The 10820-nt window shown below is 31.8% G+C and overlaps 1 long non-coding RNA gene across 1 annotated transcript in view; it reads right to left on the bottom strand.

Annotated features, from left to right (window-relative positions):
- LOC117182310 overlaps positions 1-2678 on the bottom strand; it is a 6720-nt gene extending 4042 nt beyond the window's left edge. Inside the window, exons 1-2 of the long non-coding RNA XR_004468296.1 lie at positions 2562-2678; positions 2299-2474 (exon numbers count right to left, since the gene is read on the bottom strand). This is a non-coding gene — a long non-coding RNA (uncharacterized LOC117182310). The remainder of the gene's footprint in view (positions 1-2298; positions 2475-2561) is intronic.
- Between the last annotated feature and the right edge of the window lie 8142 nt (positions 2679-10820).

Here is a 10820-nt window from a genome sequence, read left to right as displayed (position 1 = left end):
ACGCCAATTAGCACAAATGGTAAGTTCCGACAGTGCCTACAAGTGTGCCTACTGGCCGCTAAATGGCAATACCGGTTTCATATGTATACACCTGGTACTGCTTTGCTCTTTCATTCAAAATCAGACCTACTTCTTGTTTATCATGTGATTCACAGTCTACTCCTGACCATATTTCAAATCCGCCTTTCAACACGCCGTTTTTTATGTCTTTGGTTTCGCATCCCTTTTTCTTGTGTAGTTTCTTCACGTCCATAGTTTCACGTAATTCTTTTACCTTGAGATCATTTACTTCCCTAGCATTCCAAACACCCAGTCTCCATTCGTCGCCTGAAACATGAGCTTTAGATTTTCCGTGTGCATGCCTTTTGTCATTAAAAGTTCCAGTCCTTTCCGAGGCTATTTTGTAGTTTGTATTACCCACCAAAAATTTCAGTTAATAAGGGAGGGTTGGGTGAGGGGTAGGTAGAACTGGAACCGAGAGAGTCGTCTTGGGTTTGTGTTTTTGTTTTCATGCTGAGGTCACCATCCTTCAGCAGCGTTGTGATATATGGAAGTTAGTATCCGGCCGTCTTCTCAGACCGTAACTCAGGCCTACATCTTTGAATTTACAATAAAAAGAGAGCCCCCCCCCGCCGGTTCAAAATCTCAGCGTTATTTTTAGTTTGTAGATTTAAAATTTCTTTTTTTTTTATCGTAAAATTATAATGAATTGCTATGAATTACTTATCTTTAAGTACGTTTCCGGATTTCCTAGTAACTGCATATCGAAGCAAAATTTTAAGAAAGTGCATATACACAAAATTTAAAATTTTCTATTTGGCTTTTCCCCTAACCGAGTATATGTGACCGGCCTCTTTTAGAGTTACCACAAAACTGTTACAAAAAACACAAGAGAATGTAAGGGTTGATTTACAACTACGTCATATCCGACAGTCGTTAAAATCATCTTGTTTAAAATCCTCCCAAAACCATTGAAACTTTTTAAAAAAAATATACACTGTCTAAGGACCTTAATATATATATATCTTTTGTGTGTGTGTTTATTTTAGGCTTACATCTTCGAATTTACAATAAAAAGAGAGTTACCAACCCCCCCCCCCCCCCCCCCCCCCCCCCCCCCCGGGTGAAAATCTCAGCGTTATTTTTAGTTTGTAGGTATAAAATTTCTTTTTTTTTGTCGTAAAATTATACTGAATTGCTATGAATTACTTATCTTCAAGTACGTTTCCGGATTTCCTAGTAACTGCATATCGAAGCAAAATTTTATGAAAGTGCATATACACAAAATTAAAACTTTTCTATTTGGCTTTTCCCCTAACCGAGTATAAGTGACCGGCCTCTTTTAGAGTAACCACGAAACTGTTACAGAAAATACAAGAGAATGTAAGGGTCGACTTACAACTACGTAAAGAAAATGTCAACCAACTAAAACAAATTAATTTTCAACCAAACATTTGCATTTTTAATCAAAAGAACTAATTTTCTACCGAAAAAAAAGAATTTTCAAACGAAAAAGATGAATGTTGACAAAATTGTCGAATGTTGAAGAAAATAATTCAATTTTGAGCCAAATAATACAATTTTGGACAAAAAAAAATTATTAACAACAAATTTCATTGTAATTGAAAACAGTCCATTAAGCTTCAATCAGATGGTTACATTTTTTTAACAATTAAGGCTCTCGAATTGAAACCGTTTAACTTTCAACGTTAAAATCTCTAAATTGTTAAATTTTTAAAGCTACTTTCAGTTATAAAAATAAATGATTTAGTTATATTTACAGTTGATCAACTAAAAACGTTTTTTCTCCAAAATTAAAAAATCAAAACGCTTTTAATGGACAATTTGGAAAGTAAAAGATTTTAGAATTACGAATTGTGAGCTGAATTTCAAGTGATTTGATAATTTTTCTTCTACAAATTTGTAAAATTCTCGGTCAAAAAAAAAATAACTGTCATTTCCTGATTTCTCCCGATCTAACAAAAAGAAAATTCCCGGTTTCCCGTTCCAGCGGTCTCCTTGTTTATGTAAATTTTCATTTTTTTTTTTTTTAATTAAATTTTTGTATTAGACATTAAAAGTTTGAAACCTCATTTGGATTTGATTGCAGAAAAATCCGCAAGTACATTTTAAAATAAAAATTGTTAAAATATTTATTTTTTTCTTGCAAACCCAGAAAGAACTCATGCTTTTTACCAAAAAGGGGTTCTTGCATTAATGAAATTGTGTTCCAATTCTCAAGTTCTTAGAGTAAATGGTTTTTCTTAGATATCTCCGTTCAACTCATAGAAGACTTACGTAACATTTTAGTTTGGACGGCAGCTACGTTTGTATAGTGTCATAGTTTAATGAACACGCGCTTGTAAATTTGGTCAATTCGAGCGAAAGGCGTAAACACTTGCATTATAACTACGTAGACGTCTTTCTTCCGGAGGCATGTTTTTCACTCTATGAAGGATTTATGCGGAAAAGCACTGTAGAAAAAGATATACTTTTTTAATTACCTTTGGAATAAAAGTATATGTCTTATAAGTAAAAAATTTGAAGTATATCGTGGTTACCTTTGAATAAAATCTCAAGAATAACGCAGCGGTAAAGGTGTTAGATAGCCAAAGATGTAATAGCAAGAAAAGGTAATGGAAATTCCTCGCAAGATGTACTTAACTTTTATTATGATTTTGTTTTCTGTAATGACTGAATAGAAAGCAATTGGATCATATAGCGATGTTCCTGCAAAAAATAATGAAAGGATTTTTTAAGATAGAAATACATCGAAATTATCTTATTTTTTAGACCAATGATTCAAATATATAAAAACTACCACTTATTACTCATTTGGGAAAAGCTACAGCTTGCTTCTTTATCTGCTCTTCGCTAGCAAAATCCTGAAAATAAAAATGTAGATTTTATTAGAATTTTCAAAAAATAGATCTTTTAAAATTCAGAGGAATAAAAATGGTAATATTTCTAATTAAAAGCATTCAAACTTAAATAATTTAAAAGTGAATACTTTAAAATTTCAGTAAATATAAATTCAAATCGATTAAAGCTTGGCAATTTAAAATTTAAAACTAATTTAAATATTTCGAAGTGAAAGCTTCTGAATTTTTATAAAATTAAAAAGAATTTCTTTTGTAATATTCAAAACAGGAAGTATTTTAAAATCCATGAGAACAAACTTCTTTTAAATATTTAAATCCTTCAAGATTTTGTTGCGTCCTTCATATCACCCGAAATTGTTGTAATCCATCAAAAATAAAATACAAGCCTGCGAAGAGCTGTTTGAAAAACTCTTAATTTCATAATTTTAATATTTTCATGAATGCTAAGATTTTTTACTTATCTTATTTAAGTTACATACCGTTAAATTTAAAACAGTGCTATTTTTTCTCTCTCTCAAACGCTTATTATTTTAAAAGGTCTGAGTACTAAAACCAGTATATATTCAACCAAATTGAGCTACAAAGAAAACTAAAGTAGATATTTATATAAAAAAATACCATTCTTTGCTTTTATTTTGGCCACAAAGAAAAACTTCCGCGTCCCCATTTACAAAATAGTAAGAGACAGAGGTTTGTTTAAATTTTCATAAATTTTTACATTAATTAAATATTTTGTGGAACCTAAATTTAAAGAAAAATATATTTAAGTTCTACTAAAAACTACGCTTAAATTTGCCGAACTGTCAAAATTTGGTTCTTGGTAGTGTTTCAAAATTATTTAGATTCTAGAACTTATTAAATTTATGTTCAATCAAAAAATTTAATTAAAATCACTTGTTAAAATTATCCCTCTTAGAAAAGAATGATTCGAGTTGATTGCGAGCGATTGAAAATTATATCCAATCATTACTGACGGTGTTACTTAATCGGATCTGACCGATTCAAAACGATCGAGGTCGGCTATCGTTCTCAATCGGGACAACACAATTAATTTAATACTAAACAGTTCCTTTAAGAATAAAATAGATGAACCTTCTAGTACGAGAAACGAGTTTTTCATTTTAAAAAATTTCAATACAAAAATACTAATTTTTTCGAAAACAGTTGAATTTCTGACCAGAAAAACAAACTTTTTAATCAAGAACGATAAATTTTCTACAAAAAAGGATTAATTTTCTACCATAAAAGATGAATTTTTAACCCAAAGGATAAATATGTAACAATATTTTTAAATTTTCGACGAAAAATGATGACTTTATTAAAAAGTCAATTTTTGCAAAAAACATTAGATTTTAAACAAAATAATTAAATTTATAATCAAACATTTGAATTTTCAGCATGAAAATATTCATTTTTAATCAAAGGGGCGAATTTCCAAACAAAAATTAATTTTTTATCAAATATGTTAATTTTGAATTTTTAACAAACTAGATAAATTTCTTACCCAAAAAGACGACTTGTTAACAAAATACCTAAATTTTACACCGCCTAGGTGAATTTTCATAAAGGAAAAAAATGTTGACAACAAAAATTAATTGTCAACAAAGTTTTTAATTTTTTAACAAAGAGATGAATTTTTGACCAAGAAGATTAATTTGATAATTAAAATGAATTTCGAACGAAAAATATAAATTTTAAACAAAAGTATTTAATTTTGAAGCCAAAGAGACGAATTTTCTACAAAAAAGTTGAAATTTGGATCCAAAAATATTTTTAAGTCAAAAAGATACATTTTCTTCAAAAATATATAATTTTTTACATAAATGTTCATTTAAAATTGAATTTTCAACTATAATTATGAATAATTAATAAAAAAATAAGAATTTTTTTCACAAAATTGTTCTTCTCTAATATAAATAATGGACTTTTCAACCAAAAGATATGATTACGCAACGAAACATGTAACAGTTCATATTTCCACCTTCCGATTACATTTTTAACCAATAAGAATAATTTTTAACTAAGAAGATTACATTTAGACCAAGAAAGGTAAATTTTTAACAAAATAAATTAATTCTTAAACACAAAGTTCAACTTTCTACTAAAAAATTTAATTTGTTATTTTCAACTAAGTATAAAATGAATTTTTATCAAAATAATTAAATTTTTAACCAACGAGACAAACCTTTAACTCAAAAAAAAAATTTAACAAAGAAAATAATAGCAGTCTTTTAAATAAAACCAGGTCACTTATTCTTTCAGGACTACACCACTGCTGAAAAGAACTGCATACACAAATTTTTGTACTAACGTGCTAAATGTTCTTAAAATTGAATAATATTGTTATATTTTCATTTTTATTCGGTATGAACATACGTACGTTCAACGAATTTCCTTTTTTTATATTTTCCGTTTCGGATGATGATGTCGCAGATCCCAGATATTTTGAGTTGACATTACGGGTCCGAAAACTGTCAATTAGCTGTTACAGTTCTGCTACAATTGCTATAAATTAACGCAACACATAAATTGAGTGCCTTACTTTGTGAGATAAGAGCCGAAAGAAATAACAGAAAATTATTACAATTTTCAACAGAATTCACGTAAGATTAGCTAACTATACACACAATAACAAGAAAGATTTGGAAAGAAAATAAAAAGCTATATTAAATGTATAATTAACTGATTCTTGCGAAAATAAATTAATTTTCACATTATTAACTAATGTTTATTCTTTATTAGTCAAGTAAGAACGATATTTCTGCCTGCTTTTGAAAATCATATTGAACTTTTTTAAAACTTTATATTATAACTTTTGGACAAGATGACGTAAATCTCTTCAGTTTTCGAAACACGACAAAATTTAATCTCTCTGTGGTTTACGCTATTCATCATAAAATATTTAATTCATTTTAAGATTGTATGAATCAAAAAATTAATTATCGGCGCAGCTGTTAAAGCGTAAGCTGTTTACTACCCAGTGGGCACAAAGTTTGGCGACGTCTTTACGACATCGTTACGACAACTTTACGACATTCTATGTCCATGTCCTTAAGGTGTCTTTACGATATCGTAAATGAGTCGCATGATCTGACCATGTCTTTACGATATCGCTAAGACACCGAAACACTTTTTCAGATTTAGAAATATTTGGAAACTTTTTGGAGTAGGCGTTGCTTCTAATCTTCCAAGTGCCTCTCAGGTTTCCACTAAACTATTGCACATGAAAGAACATGTTTGTCAAGGCACCGACAGTTCTCAAAAAAGCATTAAATTGCAATCCCATTGCACTAGCTGCCGAGCGCACTGACAATACTATTCTTTACTTATAAGAAATTAACGATAATAAACAGCGGATACTCCGCATTCGTTTTCAGTATATTTCGAGGTTAGGCTTCCGATTAAAGGGATTAAAGGTAACCCTATTGCGAACGATTCAAACGTTTGTCCCGATTGAAAATGATTAAGAATAATATACAATTTCTGTCCCGATTTACATCGATTAAGAACGATTCAATCTTTAATCAATCCCAAACATGTCCAATAATTTTTTTTTCTAGTAGCGATAATACTTGTTTGAATTTTGGTCTGATCAGACAATAATTGTTATAATATGTATAAAATAATGACAAACGTTATATAAAATTAAAAAATATTTAATTTGTATAGATTCAGCGAATAAGGATTTCACCTTTACAATTGTATTTTCAAATATCTTATATTTTTAAAGGAAATGGGTAATTGTTCTAAAATAGGGGATTTTGGAGCAGGCGAAACTCAGGGCAATAGGAGAAAGACTAGGCAACCTGTAAACTATTTAAAAAAATGTTTAATTTTGAGGTTATGTGTATTTTAATAAAATTTAATTTTTAATTATGAGGTTACATGTATTTTTCAATTTTAAATTCTACTAAATCTTGAAAGACGTTTACATCTTCTTAGTTTGCATAGAATTAATTTAGTAGAAAATGGGTTTATAGTTATATATAGAGAAGTGTTTTATGAATTAATACATTCATATATATACAAATATACATTATTTAAATATTTTACTCACCACATAACGAAGATTTTATTTAGAAAGCTCAACTCGTCCTTCATGGAGCGTTGGATTATTATAATTCATATTCGTACATCTTGAAAAAAGAGAAGAAAAATCAGAATATGAACACAAACTATAAAAGACATCTATAATTTTTTATTATTAAAACACTAAAATATAGGATTCCGTGTCGGAGACCGAGTAAATCAGTAAAAATAAGGCAATCACTAAAAAAAACTTCAAGAAAAACTAGTAGTCTAAAATTGTTTGCAACTTACCAAAACAAGTGTTTGCCATATACAGGATGTCCCACCACCTGTGGAACAACGGGCAATGGTGGATGGAAAAAAATAGGCCAAAAATTCAAATACAAGAAGGTTGTGCTGTCATTTTTTTAGAAGCTACAGAGCAACAAAGTTCTGTGTAGGTGTGATGCCGCACGTAGTGTGAGTGCCGCGTTCGCTGGGACGCCGCGCCGCCAACTTCCATGGCTCTAACCGGCACTCACACTATGCATGGCGTCACACCTACAAGGAACTTTGTTACTCTGTAGTTTCTAAACAAATGACCGCACAACATTCTTTTATTTGAATTTTTGTCTTATTTTTTTTCTATCCACCATTGTCCGTTGTCCCACAGGATGTGGGACAACCTGTAGTGCCATATCTTTTTTACATCTGGGAACTTTTGGCGAAACTGACATCCTCTTGTATGTCACGAAAAAAACACTGTATACAGTTATAAACTCCCAGTAAAGATGTTATGAACACACTTATTATAAATTACACTGACGATAAAATATTATAAACATGCAAGGAGATACGACGCATCGTAAAAGATTAGGTTATGTGGTAGATGCGGAAGTGGAGACGTCGGAGACTTTACCCGCGATTTTTCCAGCTTTTGCGCAAACATTGTGCGCATATGCTGTTCCTCGTATACTTAGATTAATATACGCCTATTTTAATACTGCAACATATGAGTGTTTACATAATTTTTTATAAAAGTGAATATTTCTAGTCTTTACCCACCCGGTAAGGAGCGTAGAATAGAGAAAAATTAATATTTTCAGATTTCAGCGCAAAAGTGAAGATTATTCTATTATTTTGAATGAGCGATTTTTCCATCTGTCTAAAATGCCACCATAAGAATATGATACCTCCGAAACTTGTTAACTTCTATTTCCATAGCGACCGCCATACGGGTTTATATTCACCCAAGGAGAACGTGTTTTTAATATATTTAATTCCTTCTAATTAGTTCACAAAATATGTGTAATAAGTTGTTTTAATTCCTTCATGCGAAATATAAGTTCTGAAATTTTAATTCTAACCAATTCAACTCTGCCTCTCTAGAGATAAAATTATTTAAATTCAAAAATTTGACTAGATTTCTTTAGTGCATTTTTTAATATGTTTAAATAAATTATTAAAATATAAAATTGAATATTTTTCGAATTTGTAAGTTTCTGAATTCAACGCTTATTACCGAGCAGATCCAAGGTTAAAAAGGAGAGGAGCAAGTATGGAATCCTAAAGAACTCCACATCCCACGCTGTTAAAAGTAATACGAGGGGCTATTCACTATCGTATTGAACGTATTAAATCATGTTTAAGTTGTGCTCGTAGTAATGCTGCTTAGAGTGTAGACCAGCGATTCCCAAACTTTTTATGCACATTCTGGGGAGTGGCAGGGGCCCCACCCTCACATTTTTTCACAATACTGGAACCCAAGAGAGACACTGGACGCTAGTCGTTCGTGCTCGGTTGCTTGCTTCGCTGACCTTTTCGTTGTTAGAGAATTAGAGCCGGTTGAGAAAAATGAAAAGTTGGTTAAATATTAATCAATAGAATTTTAATAAGTTCCGTTAGATTTGTTAGATTATCAAATAAACGTTAAAAAAAGGTAGAAGAAGATCGGATAATAACTTCAAGAGTTATCGCACTTTTGTTGCATTCACAAGATTTGTAAATATTTCATTTATTATTTCGGATATTAACCGATTTTCAAAAACTTTGTTTTCATTTTCTTTAAATTATATTGCGAAATTCATTCAGCCAATTAAAATTTAATTGAGCTAAGTCTTTATAATTTCAGTTATTGCAAGTTCATAACAATGAAAGGGTCATTCGAAAGGGAGCCTGCCTAGCTGCCGGGTCCGGGGTGGCATCCCCCTGCCGGCGGCAGCCTCATCGGCCGGCGACACTAGTTTGGGAATCGCTGCTGTAGACTGTAGTGTTCAAAATCAATTCAATGGGCGTATATAACGCCAGTTAAGAAAGAATCAGTGCAGCACAGTGCTGCAGATAACATAAAAGAACGCGAATAGCGTTGACAGCGACAACGCTGCAGTCAGTGCGAACAAGATCGCTTAGTTCTGTTCGAATGAAGTAGAGTTCGGATGATGACGTCCTTTTTCGTCATCTTTAGGACATTGGACGTCTTAGAGACGTTGATTGGCCTGACGTAGGACGTCCTAGGAAAGTTCCAAGGACATTCTAGCGATTTGCATGGTTTTGTGCCCACTGGGTATCACGTGATCATTGGGAACGGGTGACGTTATGTTTGCTATTTTTTCAGAGTCCTGAATTTCGAAATCAAACCCTTTATTACGCATTGTTAATTACAATTATGTTGTGGAGAATTTTGTTCCAAATTAGAAGAGTACAAATGAACTGGAAATTTATTTGAACTAGTGACTATTTTGCAGTTACCATAGCATCTGAATTTGACGGATCAGATTAATATTTACTTAATTCTTCGAAAATTTCCGCGAAATTCAAACACAAAGCCTTAACTGCACTAGATCTAACAGATAACCTCGTATCACATATTTTTCGAAGTTAATTTTAATTTTGTATCAAACGTTTCCATCGGGACGTTGAACTGGAGAAAAAAAGTGTACAATAATTATGTAATATCAACAAATGTTACCTGGGGTAACAGAAGCCGCGTTATTTCTGACCCAATTTAAGCTGTGAGTTTCACAAGGAATTTACGTAGCGTATTTGTTTAATTTCAAAATTCGACTTTGCACTCCTTTATATTTCCAGGCATGTTTGATCCATTATAAATGTCGTATACACAGCTTCGGAGACTCTCACGGAGGGGATGTTCTCTTATTGAAGCTTCCGGTAAATAAAAAAATTACCACTAGGAGGCGTAGTAGTAGAGTACTGGCGGTTTAATTTGAAATTTGAATGCGATAAAATCAATGTTTTTAACATTTCGGTTTAGCACCATTTCTTAAACGCGGATGTTTCAAGGAGCACGATATACAATTCGCATTTCTTGGCCATATTTGACGCACTCTCTAATAATGTTCTCACCGTGTAAATGCATTTCGTATACACGTGCTGTGGATCGGGCAACAGTAACACCGGGCACACAAGATTCCCATTCCCTTCAGGTTATAGGATCACTGGGCGCTTTGAACGTAGATCCTTTTCTTTAAATTTGTTACTGTTTCCTTCGCATTTCGGTACTGAACACGCACACGTCATTTTCCTACAGATTGCATATCTGGAGTGGACTGCATCAATATTTTTGCTCAGTGTCACTTCGACTTTGAGGTTAGAAAACGTGTTTAAATTTAAAAATTGTTTACTACTCTACTAGTACGCTATTTCGCGTGGTGGCAGGTTCAATGAAATTTTTGGCGTACATAAGGGAACATCCACCACCACGAGAACCCCCGGGCGTGTGTATATGACCGTGTCCATTATCGTTTTTTCGTGAGATTCTTTAAAACCCATAAAGCTCTCCTTGACAGTTACTTTTTTGTTTTTGAAACCTTATTGCCTTATAATCCAATGATTTCATTTTGAATTTTTGGCTAAAAATAAGATACGGAACTTTTATCTGACTATTAATACTATTTTTTAAAATTGCATTAT

This window comes from Belonocnema kinseyi, chromosome 10, assembly GCF_010883055.1.
Source record: "Belonocnema kinseyi isolate 2016_QV_RU_SX_M_011 chromosome 10, B_treatae_v1, whole genome shotgun sequence".
NCBI classification, from domain to species: Eukaryota; Metazoa; Arthropoda; class Insecta; order Hymenoptera; family Cynipidae; genus Belonocnema; species Belonocnema kinseyi.
The sequence above is the reverse complement of the archived record's forward strand: the minus strand, read 5'-3'. Positions and strand labels throughout refer to the sequence as shown.